The sequence below is a fragment of the Dermacentor silvarum genome, chromosome 8 (genome assembly GCF_013339745.2).
Source record: "Dermacentor silvarum isolate Dsil-2018 chromosome 8, BIME_Dsil_1.4, whole genome shotgun sequence".
Lineage (NCBI taxonomy): Eukaryota > Metazoa > Arthropoda > Arachnida > Ixodida > Ixodidae > Dermacentor > Dermacentor silvarum.
Genome location: NC_051161.1, coordinates 42,357,283 through 42,376,560, shown reverse-complemented (window position 1 = coordinate 42,376,560; position 19,278 = coordinate 42,357,283). Strand labels below are relative to the sequence as shown.

General features: G+C 45.3%; 1 protein-coding gene across 1 annotated transcript in view; it reads left to right on the top strand.

Annotated features, from left to right (window-relative positions):
• The window catches only part of LOC119461083 (voltage-dependent calcium channel subunit alpha-2/delta-1-like), a 143,197-nt gene that overhangs the window by 96,872 nt on the left and 27,047 nt on the right, over nucleotides 1-19,278 (top strand). The gene's annotated exons all lie outside the window — the stretch shown is intronic.

Genomic DNA, 19,278 nt, shown 5'->3' with positions numbered 1-19,278 from the left:
TGTTGGCTTAAAGCCGGCTACAGAGCTGCGGCTTCAGTGGGCTTGTTTTTAACGCGTAGCGTCATCTTCGACACCAATTGTAACGCGATGATTTTTCATTTATTAAGGTAAAAACCAGTCTAATGTGTATTCTTAATTAAATGCACGCTGCGGATCACGGTTATGTACATATATTTTGCCTGAAGTAGGCCTGAGGTTGCCCTTGCGCTGTATAATGTTGACGTGTATGACCTCGTGCCACCAGTGCTAGCAGCTTGCTTGGTTTTGGCCGGACGGTTGAATCGAGTGACTGACAGACAGATAAAAAAAAAGTTTTTCGTTCTCGTCCCATTTTTTTCGCGTCAATTCTTTCTCTAACCCTCATGTGCTAGCTTTTGTTGACGACTCTTTCTTCGTGCCTCAGGAGCCGACTTCTATTTTTTATCGCCAACTACAATTCTCGCCTCTTGCTTGACTTGTCTATCCTGTGGCAAATACAATTAATTTGGGGCACTAGTACTTGGTGTGGGCACGTACTTAGTGTCACGTGCCCAGTCACACGTACCGAGAGACCCAAGTTGTCTATTCGAGCACATGCGCAGCCGCACACGGCCAGTGGCCGAAGCAGTTGTCTGCTCGGCAAGACAGCAACCGCGAAGTTGGAGGCACAGGTAAAGAAAGCTTCGCTGTAAAATCTGCCTACGGCGCGTTACACTCGAGCAGTTTTTCTGAGCTCTCTTGAACACTTCAAGAAAAAAGATCAAGCCCCCGTGTTTTCAGGAAATAAGAAAATCAATCAATCAATCAATCAATCAATCAATCAATCCTTATTTGACGTCTACGCAGAGCTTCGCTTTTCCGGAAACGAGTCTGCTTCAATGTTGCGGTGATCCCGATCGTGGCGCCATCTGCTACCGATTTACCGTTTCAGCAGAGGGAAATTTAGACTTTTGTCATCAACTTCAACGTGTGTTTGATAGTTTCTTGTTGCCGCGTACGTTTGCTGCAAACAATCTTCGTGCTTTGAAACACAGGATGAAGCAACGCGGCTTCACGAAACGTCTTATACGACCTCGTCGCTCTCACTTTGAGCCACGTACAGGCCTTCCGAGAGGAGATCGGCAATGCGAGTCACGCTCGCGCCGTGCTCGTCCGGAAAGCCCAATCACCGTCCTTAGTGCGTAAAAACAGAAGCTGCCTATCGCGCCACCTATACGCCCCGGCGCGCACATATGCGCCCCGCGTTCTTCGTGACCTGAATCACACATGTAGGCCTAGCGGTATACAATATGTGCGGATGCTTTGCACCTCCCGTGTTGCTTTTGCTGTGCGACATATGGTATACGCGTATATTTCTTTCGCCGGAGTTCTTACGAACCGCAGTCACATATTATACCACCCAGACTTTGGATTCGTCTTTATTACTGGTTGTATAAGTATGGTCAGTAAGAAGGTCAGGCGCACAAAATGAAACTCAAGATGACGCAAGCGAGTCAATTTTTTAACCAACCACAACAGCTGTAGCATATTTTTGCGGCACTAAAATTTGCTGCCAGAGCGTTCCTTTCTTAAATGCATACCGCGTGTCCCAGCCAACGCGGGCCAAACGGTGTTTTGTGAGGAGTAGCCTTGCGCACGCTAGTGAATTTTTCTTTTGTCACTGATGAGCTAATTCATCAAATTTGATTGCCTAAATTGATAATTATTTGCATAACTGCAGAAGATCGAATGCCATATCGTGCATCGCATTCGAAAACATCATATTCAGCAGTTTACAACTCAACTTGTTACATTTCCCTCAGTTACTTTTTTTCCCTTTCAAAGTTGTAGCACAAAAAGCTACAGAAATACTGAGAATTGTCTACTAAAGCGCAAGCATTGTTTGGCTCGGCTGTGACTTCGTTTTTGCTTAGTTTTGATTACTTGCCTTTTCTAGCTTAAGCAGGCTTTAGTAGATAATTGTCCGATTTTATCGCCGCATCCGGCCCCTTCAATGCGATTTACCAATTTATTAATTTACCAACCTCAACAGAATGGAGTGTTCGAAAGGGAACACCAGCTGCCGCAGTAGCACGTGAGGCATTGCGTGAGGGGAGAATGCATCACTGCAATTACATGTCACCCTCGCTGTCACTCTCGCAAGCCTGTGCTAAGCGCGTGATCATTGTCCACACAAGCTCTCGCCTGTGTTCTGACTACGCCTCAGCAAGGCCCGATGAAAATGCACCAAGCGTCTCAACTCGCTCGCTTGCCCGCGAGGTGTTCATAATTCGAAGGACGTTCAGCAGCATTCAATTGGACATTGGGCCCAAACTTCAAATTGCCCCACCCCAATTTAAGTTGGCCCACCCCCAGATTTCAACTTGGCCCATTCCCAAATTTAAGTTGGCCTACCCCAAAATGACAAGTTTGCCCACCCGCAAACTTAGGTTGGCCCGCCCCAAATTTCAAGTTGACATACCCCCCCAACTTACTTTGGCCTACACCCAGATTTCAAGTTGGTCCACCCCAATTATCAGTGGGCCCACATTCAAATTTAACATTGGCCCACTCCCTAGTTTAAACGAGTTGAGACATAAAATTTGTGGCTTGTACGTTCTTTGTTTCAAACATTTCTTATTGCTCCAGGTAGCATGATACACGCTTGAAGATTCCTATATTCTCGGAAAAGAATTTAATACCGCATTATTTATGTGACCGATTTTCGGTTGCGGTTTCTGGGCGCCAAGTTGGACAGTGACGTCACTATCTAGGAAGCTTGGTCACGTGGGTCCACAAGGTTTGACGCAGGCACTACTGCATCATCTGCTCTCGCACACACGTTCTGTACCAGTGCAGGTTAACAAAACCACAGTGACAGTTGTCATGGCTAGCTGCGGGAGCTCCGATTCTGACTCTATGTCTGTGTCCGATGCGGCTCACTGCCCTCTAGATTCGAGGCTCTCTAGGATTGCCCGGTGCTGTGGGTCACCGCTAATTGTACATTACTCTAATGTGGTAAGACGTTACTAAAACTTCGTTACGCTTCCAACACAGTGACGTCGGTGTCAGTCGTGCTAGCGATGGGTCTCGATCGCGAGAACGAGCATTTAGGCACTCTTTGGAAGCTAATGAAAATATATTTTAAACATTTGCTGGGTCCAACACTTCATGTTGGAGTGTCCTTGCATACAGAGGAAGCCTAAAACGTGCTTTTTATAGCCTCAAAATGTCGTCTCAACCCCTTTAAGTTGGCCTACACCGAATTCATTTGGCCCACTGCTAAATTTTAACTTGTCCCACCCCAAATTTCAACTTGGCCCACCTCCGAATTTCAACTTGGTCCACCCCCAAATTTCAAGTGGGCCACCCCCAAATTTTAAGTTAGCCCACCACCTAATTTAGGTATGCCCACCCCACATTTCAAGTTGGCCCACCTACAAACTTCAAGCTGGCGCACATCAAAATTTCAGTTGGCCCGCCCCTATTATAAGCTTCCACATGTATTTTCTAAGGAGTCGTATGTACCTCTATGGGTATTCTCTTCTTATTTTACTTTTTTGCTTGAAATTGTTCCTTATCGCTTAAAAAAAAGTACCAATCATCTACATTCACACAATCATAACAATTAACGAAAACAATCTTAACAATAACGAAGACAACTTGTGCCAAAACTTTGCAAATTACGCATTTTTGCACAGATACAAGGCATTGCACGTTTCTGTATAATGCGAGCTGGTGAGCTCGCTAAACAAAGTTTACGCTTTAAAACAAGAAAAAGAATGGCATTGCGCGCGTGCGATAGCAGCATTTTCATAAGGTGTTTCAAAGGCTCAACACTACTCAATGGCTGACTTGGTTGCCGCAAAAAGTGACGAAAAAGTGTAGCCATACAATCTCTTGACGTAATTGCGTGCTTTAATAAATTAATAGAAGCTCGACGTTATCTATAGAGATTGCAGTGAAAATAGCCGGAACTAGCAGACACATATGTAGTGAACGCTTATGCTGACTCGTACACAGACTGTATAAATATTTTGATGTCACTACAACGAACATCAGTGTTTCAGACATTATTGCGCATCATTGCATCAAACTTACGCTTTCCGCATAAAAAAGGCATAAATAAGAGTGGGCTTTTAGGAGAAAACGAATATGACAGACCTTCATGTTTTTCCATTAGTGATTAGTTACCACATTCATGCTTTGAAACTGAATGCACTGAAAACGTTAACTTATTCGTCAAGCATCTTTTTTGGCACATGTTGTTTTCGTTATTGTTAAGTACAAAACGTGCAGGGGAATTTGGATGTAACGGCTTTACAAGCTTTCGCAACAACAGCGTTGGAAGTCTAGAACATGAAATTGTGACAGAAATAGGAAGAAAGCTTTTCGCAACGCGAATTGAAGAGCCTGAGCTTAGAATATCGCATAAGCTTCTTACGAAAAGTTCCAACAAAGGTGTCAAACGGGCGATGTTAAAAAAAAAATTAAAGCCAAGTCCACGCGAGTGCTTCATAGGTGCCTATAGGCATACATAATTTAGTGCAAAAAACTCCTGGCGACATATCCCGCCGATTATTATGCAGAAAATTTTTGACAAAAGTGGTGCACCATGGTTTGCGTGACGAGCTTAAGATTCGAAGAATTTTCGTTTTAATTGTCGTGTTTAATTTGCCCGAAAGTTACGCATTAGTGCTTTAGCTTAAATAAATGAAGCATTTTTAAGTGCTGGGCTCTGCAGCTTAACTAGATTAGGCTTGCGTCCTTCCGCTAATTGTTTTGTTTGTTTCAGTACGGACGCTCAGAATACAAACACTGAACTCTTTCTAAATATTTTATGAATACTTTCTAAAGTCAACCTTTGGGCATACGCACTCTGCAAAATATATTATTCGGAAAAGCTGTTAAGTCCTGCCATCGTCTCACAAAGCGGCATGTCTAGACGTAACCAGCTGTATTAAATTAAGAGCTGTTCAGGGTATTTGCTGTCGGCAAAGGTTCCCTGATAGCTTTGTAAAAGCGCAAGAGAATAGACTTCAAAAGCTGAGGAGTGTGTGCTACATGACGAAAAAGAAAACGTGGAAGAACAGAAACGATAACCTCTGACTATACTGAAGTAGCTTTTTTAATACCCAGCCTGATCCATTCGTAAACCTTTAGTGGGCTGTTCCACGGACAGTATTGCACATAGAACAGTCACATGGAACATAAAAAAAAGGTGCACCCCTTTGGAATTTAAGCTTACTGCGAGAGCTTCTAATAGACACGAAATAATTACGCGTGTACGCTTGAAAAACGGAACAATATAGAATATAGAATAATAGACTGAAGTGAATAATCTACGCGACTTTATTGACGCACAGAAACCATTTCGCGTGGGATAATATCTTATTGGCGAAGCACTGTATCAGTCACTCTCATTCATTAGCACATGTAAAAATGAAAAGGAAACATTGCAATATTGAAACATATTATCGACAGACAGATTATATATATATATATATATATATATATATATATAAGACGCGTAGCGATTTTCGCACTTAGAATTCACGTCACACTTCGCAAAGTTCTGAAAAGCCCCCCTTACTATACCAGCTAATCTAATGTACCTTCGTAAAACGAAGTTATAGCTGCATACACCAAGACCACGTTGCCAGAGCGGCCGGCTTCGTTTTCATCACTGTCAGAGAGCTGCGTCATTTGGCTGAGTCCCAACGCGAAACAATTACGCTCAGATACTCCACTACTTTCTCGCTTCCACGTGGCTAACCACAAGGCCTGTCAGTGCAGCAGCCTGCAACAACGAAGAACGCAGACAATAGAAGCCTTCACTCCACGTTCGTCCCCGCCGAGCCATATTGCGGAGTGGACGCTTTTCTCTTTTGTCACTCAGGACCAAAAGACGCGCGCACAGACGTGAGATGCGCTGCCACAAAGTCCATCGAGCGCGAGGGTCCCGGGACGCGATTGATTTCAGACATCGCCACGGGAAGCATCCATCAACGTCGGTGACAGTCTGGAATTTGACGCTGACCAACGATACGGTCTCTCGCGCTTTTACTTGGAAGCTGTCCCGAGGAAGGAAGCCGGATAGCACCAAAAACGGAAGACAATAAAATGGCAATTGGCAAAGAAAGGAGGGTAGAAAGGTCCATCGGCAGGAAACAACTTATTTCTTTTGTTTTGCTTTTGCCTTATGCTGGCCATAAGGCAAAAGCATTTTGCGTTATGCAGTCCGCGGGTAGTACAGGAACGCTGGAGGCTGCCGCGAACTGGCTTATATACAGTCATATCCGCGTGTTGATTAAGAAGCACCAGACAATTTTTTGGTTTGGCGAAGCTGAATGCATTGAATAATTCACATCTTGCAACATTGTAGGGCACCTACGCGTCCAAAGTAAACACTAACTAGGTTTTGCAGAAGTACGATTTTTTTTTGTAACCCATTGTGCTTCATGACTACTCGTTGAACTGGAAACGCCGGTAGACGATTCTGTCATCTATAAGACTTGTACGAAACTAGAAGTACTTTTCCTAAAGAAAACTAACCAGATGCCAATGAGAGGAGGTAGTTTCTACGTACTGCGCGCTAAGGAAGGAAGTAAAGAATGTCAGCAAAACAACGGACACAAGGCCAGCTAAGTAAGCTGACAATGACACGTGCCAACGCAGTAAGAATCTGCGAAAGTTCACTTACCTTCTCGGGTTTTAGAAGCTTTATGGAGAAGAATGTTTGATTTGGCGAATGTGTGAGAGTGAATTGTCGCGTACGGCCAGGCCTTCCATGCAAGGCAACTATTGCTGAGCCGCGGTCGATACCATCGCGTGTTTAGCGTGCGCATGAAACTAGTGCCTCGTACACTGTCGTGCATGCTCGTGTTACAATATCCGCTTTCTCAGCGTAATACCCCTAGTCATGCAAGCGTGTTTACAACTGCTTTTACTTTCGGACATGCGATAGGTTCTTGTTAGTCTCATTTTGTTTATGAGGCCTTTCCTTGAGCAAAGCCGTGAGAACGTAAGCTTGTTTCCAACGTAGAAAACGCCATTCCCTCGCCCTGAAACAAACGCTTCTTTGTATAATCGAAGAAAAAAAAATCGCAAGCTATATTTCTTGGGGTTGCACTGCTGACTAAAGGTGCCTTACTTTACAGAAAGTTGTAAGTTGTCCGCAAGGCATTCGCAGAAAGATCATGTTAGCTTAGAATATATTACGCGAGGCTAGTGCTTACAGCAATGGTCGCTCGCCCTTCCGACACATGATGCCGTAATGAGTCAAAAACTTGACATTGCAAGTTAAGTGAAGCAGTTCGGCAATGGGGTCCACAAATATTTATTACAGTACACTGAGAGCGGCGTAAATACTTGAAGAGCTTAATAAGATTAATGAAGCAATACAAAATTTTTGGCAGGCTCAACTGTAGTTGACGTCTCTAATGCGAATCATTCCTAGTTTGTAGAGAACGATATTATGAATGATCTAACTGCCGTGCAGTGAACGGCTTTGTAGGGATTACAGGCTGCAGTGTTTAAATTTATAGTAAGTAAGACAACATGTTTGTAATTGCAAGATATAAGTTTGAAAGTAAACTTGAAGAGCATGTGCGCAGTGCACATGCTTAGTGCAAATACTCAGTGGACATACCCAGTAGCACACACATACCCTGTATTGACTGCACAATCACCGGGATTGGTCTACGAAAACGTTGATGATAGGCTCGCCAGCGAGGAAGTGGCTGGACTCGGAGAAGGATGTTTCGAATTTCAAGGATTGTACGCGTTTCAAGTTGACCCCACGGGGCTTCGAGATGGAGCACTTGGTGACCAAGCGTAGAATACAATACTCATTTCTGCTTCGTGCAGCTTTGGATATGCATAATTATGCTCACTTAAGCTTTATTAACTTCGTTGCGTACCAGTTTACAAAAAAAAAAGCTCCAGTACAGCCGCACCGCGAACAGGCACAGACTGCTATACAAGATGCAGCATTGGAAAATGAACCAACATCTTCTGCGTTCCTCCCTGCCTTCTGCTTTTCTCTTGCTTCCTTCCTTCCTTCATCTTCTGCGTTGTGTGAGATTGCCCAGAGCTGACGAGGCATCGACAGAAAAGCATTCTGAAGCTTCGCACATGCATGCCTCTACGGTGGGCGAATTTTCAGGATGTGCTGAACAGCACAAAATGAATCCAAGATTAACTCATGGAATACTCACCAGAATCATAGCTGATGTACTTTAAACTGTTCCTCTTTACTAGAACCCCAATCCATTTCTCTTGCTCTTCATATGACAACTACTAAGAGAGTAGGCCATACCTGTATGTAAAAAAGAAAAAAAAAATGACAACCTTTGTCAAACTTAAGTAATAGATGTCAAGCAGCAATAAATCTACTGTAAGGAAATAAAAATGTTGTGTAAAAGCCATCTTGATGAAACAAACAATTTTGGGAGGATATGTACACGAAGACCGGCGTGGGTAAAAAAGGCAAACGAATCAAAAGGGCCCAATGTAATGAACGGTGCGTTCATCACATGTCTCCGTGACAACAACACGTTGAAAAATCACGCCGAGCTAATTTTAGTCTTATAGGACAATGTCCTGTTGTGCTATCGAACCGTAATTGATTAATCAATATAAAGACCACGCGCTACGCATGCATCAAGCTTACTTGTGCCTTGAGACAATGTATATACGAGGCATCGAGTCACCCTTAAACTTATTTTATTTTAGTTTAGCTTTTTTAACATTAACTTCGACGGTTTTGGCTATCAAGAAAACACAGAAAAACCTTTTGACGCCAGCATCATTTTTTGATATCAAAATATGCTTGCGTAGCTAATTGTTCGCGAAGCTACGGGGTAGAGGGCAAGAGCGTGTGTTGGGGGGGAGGTTGCTGAGGACGACATGCGTGCCAGTCTTCTTTCATTAGATTTGATGATGACATGCGGAGTCAATAGAGCAAGAAATTAGAATCCTTGTATTACCTGGCGGCGGCTTTCTAATCGCGGAGGCATAAACCTAATCAATGTCGATATAGTCTCGCTTCCCAAGTGTGGTAATACTCTTACCGCACGGAAAACATACCCGAGCATATTTTAAAGCGAAGCTTCCTATGTCTCACTGATTCGTCCGTGAGCGCCAAAAACGCACTGCAGGAAAGCCAACCTACGCAATAGAACTTTCTGCGAATCTGCGCACACAATAGAACAACAGCGCACGACATACGTATCGTAGAGCACTACAGTTTACATTTGCAGTTGTACCGATAAGAACAATGGGAACTGCAACACCACGCCATCCACACGAACTGTATATATCTGCATAGCATAACGCCCGTCACGCAATGCATTGCCGGCCGTTACCATGGGTTAGCCGCGGGTGCAGCGCACGGCAGAAGAGGCTTCCCTACGCGAACGTAAGCGCGATCGTGCCCGTGCCCGTAAAGGCTGATCCCGTGTATCGGCAACGGCAGAGCCTCTGACAGTCTACAACAGCATCACAAGGCATTACTGTGCAAGTGTAGAGTCGTCCGTGAAAGTGTGAGTGTGTGCGTGTAATCAACGGCTACATTATCTAAAATAAAGGCTATGTAACTCAACGAATTATATCTTCATTCAACTTCGACGTTCAAAAAATACAATCTTAAACAAGCAATAAAATCACATGTGCATCGCATCGGGTCGCTCAGCATTTCTTGGGTTCGTTGCGTGGTCGTTGGTTATGGACTTGATCCAGTTTGCATGGGAGAAAACATCGCGTTCAATCATCTTTCTTTAAGAAAGGGGCTTTGTTTTTTAACAGCGGAGCTATTTCAGCTTTTGTTTCCCCGCGTAGCGTTCGCAAAAACTTGCCTAGTGAAGACGTCACTGCGCGTTGCCTAGCAACCACCTGCCACAGCTGCGCCTCGCTTCTCCTAGCTCTGGCAACGCGCAACCGCCGCGGCGCCAGCGATGACGTCACTGCAAGTTGCATAGCGCAGCTTGCAACACCGACTACACAACGCGTTTCAATGCCCACACCGCGTTCCACATCGTTGCAATGCCGACACCGCGTTCCAGCAGACCCGCTTCGTCAATGCGGTCGCTAGCAATCACTTACGCAGCTTCGCTCAACCATGTCATTGCTTTGCGCCGCAATTCTTGCTTTGCTTAGCCTTGACAACACTTCGTGAAGCTTGGCCATGACGTCACACTGATTAAAAAGATCACATCGCTGCGACGGTGACACACAAGACTCCCGAAGAAGAAGCCACTCAGCTGGAAGCTCGTCGTGCCACCAGCCGAGAACGAATGCAGCGATTGCGTGTTAATCCGGTGTATTGCACCAAAGCCGCTGCTGCTAAACAGCGACGAAAGGCCGAGGATCCTGAGTTCCGCGCCCGGGAAAGCGAGCGTAGGAGACTGAACGACTAGCAGTGATCCAGGCTACCGAGTCGTAGAGAATTTCCAGCGTCGAGTCCGTCAATCAACAAGTGGCGCCGATGGCCGAACCTAGCGAAATTTAGCCGAGCCTAGCGAAACTGGAAGAAGCTAGGTGATCACCCGCTCCGCCAATTCTCCAGCCTTGCTCAACTTAGTGCAAGCACTGCTATTTTTTTTTCTCCCCAGAGATAAACATGTTGCGATGACGAGTACGCAGATTTCATGATACAGAATCAATACAGCAAAACAACGTCTGTTTGCCCTTATTATTTTCTAATACCTGAAAATTAAGCTAATGGTAAACAAGGACTATTTGGACGAGATCAGAGACAGAGCTACAAAGGTGATGCATTAAGTAGAGCAGATGGGTACTTCAGTGTCAACAATAGACCTACTAGGACAGGAGTGACTAAAAACTTTAAACGCGTCTGTTGTGCCGGAGTGAGATATGGTAGCATTTCGATAAGTAAAGGATTGTGTGAGCTAAATCAGAAGATGAAATACATATCTATGACAGGTGCTGTTTTATTCCGGACTAGATAGCTACTGATCAAATACGAAGATTTGGTTACATGCAGTGTTGATAGTATTAAAAAAGTGCGCTAGTTTTCGAAAAAAAATATTTGGGTTTTTACGTGATAAAACCACGATACGAATATGAGGCATGCCATTATTTTCGATTACTGAATGCACGATACACGGACGACTTTGCATTTCGCCGCCATCCAAATACGGTTGCCGCCACCGGGATTTATCCCACTACCGTGCTCTTTTTAACGCGACAGCGTTAAGGGTAGCGTGTCGCAGAAAATTCGGCGTCGGCGTAAGCGCCGGCGTCGTTGGCGGAAATAAGCATGCCGAACCACATTATCCCGAACCACCCCGACCGGGCTGGTCCTTCTCGTGGCGCAAGGCGTTAATGAACAAAAATTGAATTTCTCAAAGTAAAATTCGCCAGAAAAATCGTAAAGTACGACTTAAGCATAACCTACAGATGTGATAGCGTCGGAATGTAATTTGAATATACGAGCAAAAAAAAAAAGCCTGATAAGCACCCAGGGATCTTTGAATGCTATCGCGTTCCACTCTTAAAGGCGAAGCTTAAGCGTCCTCCAACTTTTTTTTTGTGCCGCGAATAAAAAGACATACAAGACATCTTCACACTTGTTCTGGCAGAGATAGCTGTATGGTATGAGTGTCTTAACGGATAATGTTGATAAGCTGTAGTACACATGATTAGCGACCATCATGTCTACAAGAAAACCTTGTGCCAAGCCTGATCTTGGAAGTACCGATTTTAAGGCCGGTTCTTAATTAAGCTATAGGAATAGATGGAAATGGGGTTGAATGTGCACGTTTCCTCTTGGTGATGATGATAACAGCGTTCCCGGCCTTGGGCCTCAGTATTGGCGCTCTAGCTTAGAGATCGTTCTGGTGGAGTTCTCTGGGTCTCTGGCCTTGCCCATCAAAACAGCGCAAAGCCCTGGACTTCCTGTTCTTGTATATTGAATCAATGGGTTTGCTCTCTAAACTATGACCCACACGCGTCACCACACAAGACTGTTCTTTCTTTCTTTTGCATATACCATCAATTTTTAACAAGATTTACCTATCTTCATCACCTCGGACGTTTATTATGCTGCCGATAAAATCAGCAAGACCTGCACACTTTTCCTTTTTTTTATGTCCACAATCTAGGGTCTTTCATCTCTCCTTCGTCCCATTCCCTGCTGAGAAGCATGTAGGAGAAAGTACGCTGGCTAATCCCTCTGCTTTTCAATAAAGGGCTTTCTGTCTCTTTCTCTAATGTAGTTATCGGCTTTATCAAGCAAGAGCTGCCGAAGACAAAAAAAAAAAAAGGAAAAGGAAGGGAAACATTTACCCAGCTTCACAGACTTAACGTCGCGAAGACTGATGAAACAGCGGAGCTGGTGGCTTATACAAGCTTTTACTTAACTTTAAATTTTGCTTTTATTTAGCTTTAACTTTCGCTTTAACATCGCTTTGTTTATTTTCACGGTGAGCTTTTTCGTAGTGTTGCCGAGACGCAGCTTCTCTCTCTGTAAACTCTGGATCTCCAACCCTCCTTCCTCGATTTGCTACAGCAGCCCTTGCTCGGAATTCCGGATCTGCGTACAGTCGTTGAAGCCGCTCCCAAGTAGCCTCCTGACGCCGTTGTCGCCGCGCCTCTTCTTCTTCAGGAGAAAGCTGCTTCTTCGTCCTAGCCATGCTCACGGCAGAATAACGCCGCCGCCAGCGCACGCTGGTGCAGGAGAACCCTGCACCCGCCGCGGTGGCTCAGTCAGCTAAGGCGTTGCGCTGCTGAACACGAGATCGCGGGATCGAATCCCGGCGGCGGCGGCCGCATTTAGATGCAGGCGAAATGCAAAAACGCCCGTGTGCTTGCTTTGTAGTGCACGTTAAAGAACCCCAGGTGGTCAAAATTAATCCGGAACCCTCCACTACGGCGTGCCTCTTAATCAGTACTGGTTTTGGCATGCAAAAACCCCAGAAAAAGCAGAAAAAGGAGAACCCTGCACGTTACGGTTACGTCATCACTTCTCTCTGTTAAGCTCCGCCTCAACTACTCCTTGGCGCACACTCTCCCTCGATCTCTCCGCCGCTACGTCCTCGCTACCCTCTCATTAGCTCCACCCACCTGCTGCTCATGGCGCGCCTTCCTCTTCTCTTACCCTCGCCGCTCTCCGAACACCGGCGCCCCGGCACGCGCAACTCACCCAGCTGCGCCTATTCTTGGCGTACGCTCGGCACGGCTCAACGTCGACCTTAAACAGCTCCGCTTTTAAAATATGGCACGGCGCTAAGCCTACAATGAGAGCTTTGTGGGCTATTGCGTCTGCTCACAAGTTTTATGCGATGAAAGAAGATAACCCTAAAATGACTAGCGACGCGGAGTGAGAGCTACTGGCCGTTGAAGGGTTATTTGTCATTATTTCTTAACTGTATAAGTGTGGCCTACTGAACAACCCGCTATCCCAAAATCGTACCAAAACGAAACTATTACAGAGAACAATATATATAGGAAAAGTATAAATGATTATGAAATTGCTTAGAATCAAAGAAACACTGATTATGTAGTAAGGATATGACCCAAAGTAGCGAATACTATATAGGGATGCATCCACGCAGAAACTGACGACGTAGAGACTAGACATCCTGCGGCAAAATCATTGAGCAAGCACTTCACTTTCATGCCTCTATTCCTCTCTATTTCGCTTTGCATAGTTTTCTGGAGCGAAGTCCAGACAATCAAAAGTTGCCAAAGCACATCGGAGAAAGCGACGACAGATTATAGCATACCCGTCGTAAATGCAACCCCGGTACAGCAGCGGGCATCGCGCAAACGCGAATGCGAAGTTGTTGCTCGGCATCAAACAAGCGTTCATCGGGGCGGCTTTCGAAGCGAGCCATTAAGGCATCCAGCAACCTTTCCCCCGTATTTCCCCTTAGGTGCATCACGTGGCATGAAATATGCAGCCGAACGGCTTGGCTTGGCTCTGGCTCCCGTCGCTCCTCCGTTGCTTAGCGCATCCCTTTTAGCCCCTCGCCTTGGACCTCTGCTCTCCGCTGCGTGCGCTCCGAACGCTATTCCGGAGCCCACGAGTTAACCTCGCATCGCGCGCCACTTCGCCCGACAACCTGTAATTACGAGGTCCCTCTTCCCCCGGAAAGTTGCTACCCCCGGAGGATTCCGCGCCGTACAGAGAAGCTCGCTTTCAGTGCGAGGATGATGCTCTGCAGACGAGGGAGAACGCGGTGTTCCCAAAAGGGGGCGTTCAGTGTGCGCGCTCTCGCGCGTGTCTCAGTTGACTCCACAGTGAACTTCGCTGCCGCTGCGGCGTTGTGGGATCGCGCGCACAGCAGAGCACTTTTGCAGGGTGCGCGGCGCGTGTGAGGAATTTTTTCCTCCTGGTGAGACTATTGATGCGGAACTACGCACCGGGGTTGGGAAACAGATGTCGGTGGCATTCAGGCTGAGCTTACGTCCGACTTTTGTTCGGCCGCTTGCTTTCCAAAGAGAGCGCAGAGAATCGCTAATAAAGGCGCACTGTTGTTTGCCGCCACCTGAGCGGTTCTATGGACCTGCTGCTCTTGCGAAACCGTAGTTAGTCGAATAAAGAATAGCTTCTGGTAATGGTTGCTTCACACAGAAAAAAAAAAGTTTCAGAACTCCAGCGTGGCGTTTGTTCCGAAGCGTGCTAGAGAACTTCGAACGCTGGAAATAAACCTTTGTAGTATTGCTTAAGTGGGTTGATGTTGTTTTGGGGGCATGTGATAATAGCCTAAAAATGCAAACAAAGGCATATAACATAAAACACAATACAAAAGCTTGCCTAGCTGTTAATGACTACCTGTATACACACTTCATCTAGTCGCTTGGAATGCTTGAAGTCAAAATGAGCCAATACCAGCCGTTGGTAAGTCTGCATTTAGTCTACACCTGGGAAGCTTGATGTCAAAATAAGGCAACACAAACCGCTGTTTAGTCAACGTTTAGTCAGTGCCTGATTGATGTCGAAATAAGGCAAAACCGAGTGCTATTTAGTCAGCATACCGACACGTTTTTTTTTCTACTATCACTTTTTAAAGAATAATTAAGAGCGAGACATGCTCACCATCACGAGCTGCCGTGTGCCATTTTTTGGAGACAAACCATCCCTCCCCTCTTCCATAGGGTGGAAAAAGAAGAACGTGAACTTTATTATCAAATCGATAAGATTTGAGTCGGGCATATTTTTAGTGGGTCTGGGCACCCGCCGCGGACGCGGTTCCGAGACCTTGTCTCGAAGCGGCTTCCTCGGCTCGCTGGACGGCCCAGAGCTGTACTGTCATGTTCGAGCTGAGCAGTGCGGTCTTCCAACGCGAGCGGAGGCTGGCGGTGGAAGAGACGGAGGTATCGACACTGCCAGAATTGTTTGTTATGTCCTGACATTCCCATAACATGTGATTAAGTGTGGAAACCTCGCCACAGGATGTGTAGGGTGGAAAGGTAGGAAGTTTTTGCTAAGCGCTAACAACAAGCATGTACTACAAAAGTACATTCTCGGGCTATAGTTCGTTCATCCGCCACTGTAATAGACCATGAAGCTGTGATTTTATTAGAGAGAGATAGATAAATGAAGAGGGAAAGGTAGTTAGAAGTTCACATAACTATATACGGAATTAATAGCTCCCTGCCTTCTGCTTTTCCCTTTCCATCCCCCCTATGTCTGATTATATAAATCGCTAACATAAATTCCACAATTTTTAAGATATCTGCCAACTTACTACGTTCTTTCTTTCCTGTCTGGAAGAGAAAACGGCACGCGTTGATGGTCCTTGTCTAGACCGGAAGTGTGCGGCATCAGGATACCGGAAGTGCGGACTGGTCGTCGCGGTTGACATCAGCGACGCGCGAGGTCATTTCCTGTGCGTACTGCTCATTTCTCGGTCGCTTACAGTGACACCCTCTGGTATCGATCATACTAAGCAACCGTCATTAGACGGAAAGAGACCATTACGAAGACGAGCTGGCGGTGACGCAAGTCAGCAGTGACAGCCGTGCTCTGTCATGGCAACGCTTAAAATAAATATCAGCCGAGAATTTTTGGTTGACCTGCTTTCCATATCAAAACGCCGAGGCCGAATAGACAGATTTCCTAAAATCTGTATATCGGGTGTACGTACGCGAACTGAACTACAGCTAATCTTAAGAAAGGACACAGGCGACTGTATGAGAGAAGTCTGGCGAAAGAAAATGTTCTGTAAACACCACAAATGTTATTTGATTATTCTAGTTTTACTTAATTAGTTCATAACATAATTGAGGGCCAGATATCTCGCAAAGCTGAGAGAGCTTGCACGCGCTTATTATAATATTTTGTGCTGATGAATGAAAAAGTTAGCTTGAAACAGTGAAGTGTCTAATTTTCATGGCACACTAAATCTGACTGGGCAGCCGCAAGGCATTGGTGAGATTTCGTATAGCTCTGCATTGCTCATAGCTGGCTAAGCTTTTGAAGGGTCAACTAGATCATCTGAATGCGCAGTATATATGTGGATGCTTTTACATACACATACATCAGAGTTTCACATATTTACACACGTGGGCAAAATGAATAGACGAGAAAACCACGAACTCTGCACAGACACCACCACCACACACCACCAACTGCACAGAAAGCCTACATCAGCAGGGATTCATACAACGCAGTCGAAACAAGAAACGAAAAAACTGCCCCCACTCGCAATAACTCGAGCACGTACTTTATTTTAGTGAGAAAGCTGAATATTACAAAAAAAAATGGTAAGAGACACTAGGGAAAGACCACTCAATAAAACAACAACACTCACTTGGCAAAAACTTAGACAATTGAGAGAAGATGCAACCAGCCTGCTGGAATGGCTTCTTCTACATCCGCAAAAACTATGCGAATAGCCTTTGTGTTTTCTAAAACTGAGGACAACGTTGTAATTACTGCGCGCTCACACTGCTCCATTGACCATTAATTTCTCATACCAATTTTCTTCGTGTTAATTTTCTGTGCAACATTAACTCTCCGGGGTCGAATTCACCCAGCTTTTAGTTCATGAAAGCCGTTTTGCGATTCGTCCGCATATTTCCTAATAATATGTCTGGAATCGCGATTGGTTGGCATCTCCTCATATATAGGAACATATTTGCCGTAAGAAATTTCATGTGAATATGGCCGAGGTGGGCGCGATAGGCTGCGTGGTTGTTCTCCCCACATAAAAGAAAGGAAAAAAAAAAAAAAAAAACAAAGTACCAAGAACGTCCGGGCACAGCTGCAAGGTTACTCCTATCCGGAATACACAAGCAATTATAGGTTGGAAATGAGTGCACATTATTGACAATCGAATTAAAAATAAACATGCAAGCAAAAAAAACCTTGTAGCAAAAAAAAAATATATATATGAAACCGGTGGTTTCCTGTAGTGACCACCATAGCTTGAAAGAGCTAAACGTGAACGTATCACACTAAAAATTCCATTATAGCAAGAAAACAATCACAGTGATGCTATCCTTCTTGAGTGAACAACACCGGAATTGCTGCTGATACCTTTATAGACGTCAGCAGCCAGGTACACAATATTCTCTTACGTGAGGGCTTTGTTTGTTCTTGTTTGTTTATAACTGTGACCATATGGGAACTTTGCTTTCTTGATTGGCGAGCGTTGAGAAAACCCTCAGGTAACGCGATCTTCACAAGTTCAGGTAATCATTCAGCGGCTCTCGAACGAAAGCACGTGTGCACCTTTGACACATATCGGAATGAAAAGGGACAAGCTAAAGATTTCTCTCCAGAGGACGCTTGCAACCACTGACGTGACAGCAGATTCGTCAAATTATATGACGTGATCAAAAACAGGCCGAATGTGTCTTGCCACTTCGTGCTACGTGATTTTTTTTTCGTTGCGTCCATCTATTGCGTGACCGTGGCGTGTGCTCATATTAACTAACGTCCGCGGAGATAAATCGAGCTGCCCAGGCCGGTGCACCGAGAAGAGCAAATAGACAAGACAGGTTCTAAGCGGTGCCGGCCCCATTTTCCACCTAACGAGCCACGTAGAAGAACATCGCCGACCAAGCCCACAGCGCGCACAGCACGTCGCCTCCGCGATGTGAGCGTTACCACTGCGGATCACGTCTGAATGAGTCCATAGCTCAAGTGCAATGTTCCTCTTAATCATTTCCCGCGTTGCCGACGGCTCGGCACGTCTCTCCACCTGTGCGTGCTGCCGCCACTAAAGCGTGCACCTGGTGTCCAGCGCACAGCCGTCAGTAAACTTGTCTAGAGCACGGCATAACGGTACACGCTTTATGTGGCACTCGCATGGAACGTATTTCGGGACGTAATTTCGACGTGGCATCTGGCGATGTCGGCGCGCCTATTTTCTTAGTACGAGGTAACCGCGAAGTTGTCAGGGCTGCAATGCATGCCAACCTACATGGTAGCCCAGTCGCTATGACGCTCTTCGCTAAAAAAAAAAAGGAAAAAAAAGAAGAAAAAAAAACTGTTGATAGTTTTAGGTGCCAACACCATATTCTAATCACGAATCAATGCTGTAGTGGAGAAGTCCGGGTTAATTTTGATCCCCTGGGATTCCTTAATAGCGCTTGCACCTATTTGGCGCTATGCCCTTTGCATAGCGCCGAATAGGAATGCGACCGGGGTCTCGAACCCACGATCTCGAGCTCAGGCGCGCAATGGCATAAGCCAATAAGCGACCACCAAGGATTACAATACAGCGCTCGCTCAGACGCAGCGCCGTGTTTTTAAAGATTCCGTATGCTTATTCTCGAGAACATACTGGGAAAATGCTTGTTGGTGTATTTTCAATCTAACTGCTTACGTGGGTATTTTTATTCCCTGCATTAAAAAACTAACAAACAGACAAACAGACCGAAAACTTTCAATTAGTCAATTAAATATTCAATCAATCAAACCAAACGTAAAAACAGTTACGCAAAAAATCAATAAAATGGACAGAGCCCAAATCACGATGAGTGTCAGTGTTAGAGCGATTAGCATTGAAGCAATTAACGAAAAAAACGTTATTGCTGAACACACCTTTGTTTGCAATCTGTTGTGAGAGAAGTATGGGCTAAGAATATCAATCGCATTATTTGCTGAACACACCTTTGTTTGCAATCTGTTGTGAGAGAAGTATGGGCTAAGAATATCAATCGCATTATTACACACTTGAGACACATTTCTTTTACAGACTACGTCGTCTACACCAGCTAGCTGAGGGGGCGTTCTCACTTTAATCAGATGGACATGCCCCCTGCGAAGCGCGTCAGCAGCAAGTGCAAAGAGGTTCGTGGCGCAGCAGTGGGTCCTGCGACCGCAACGATCATCCCTCCACT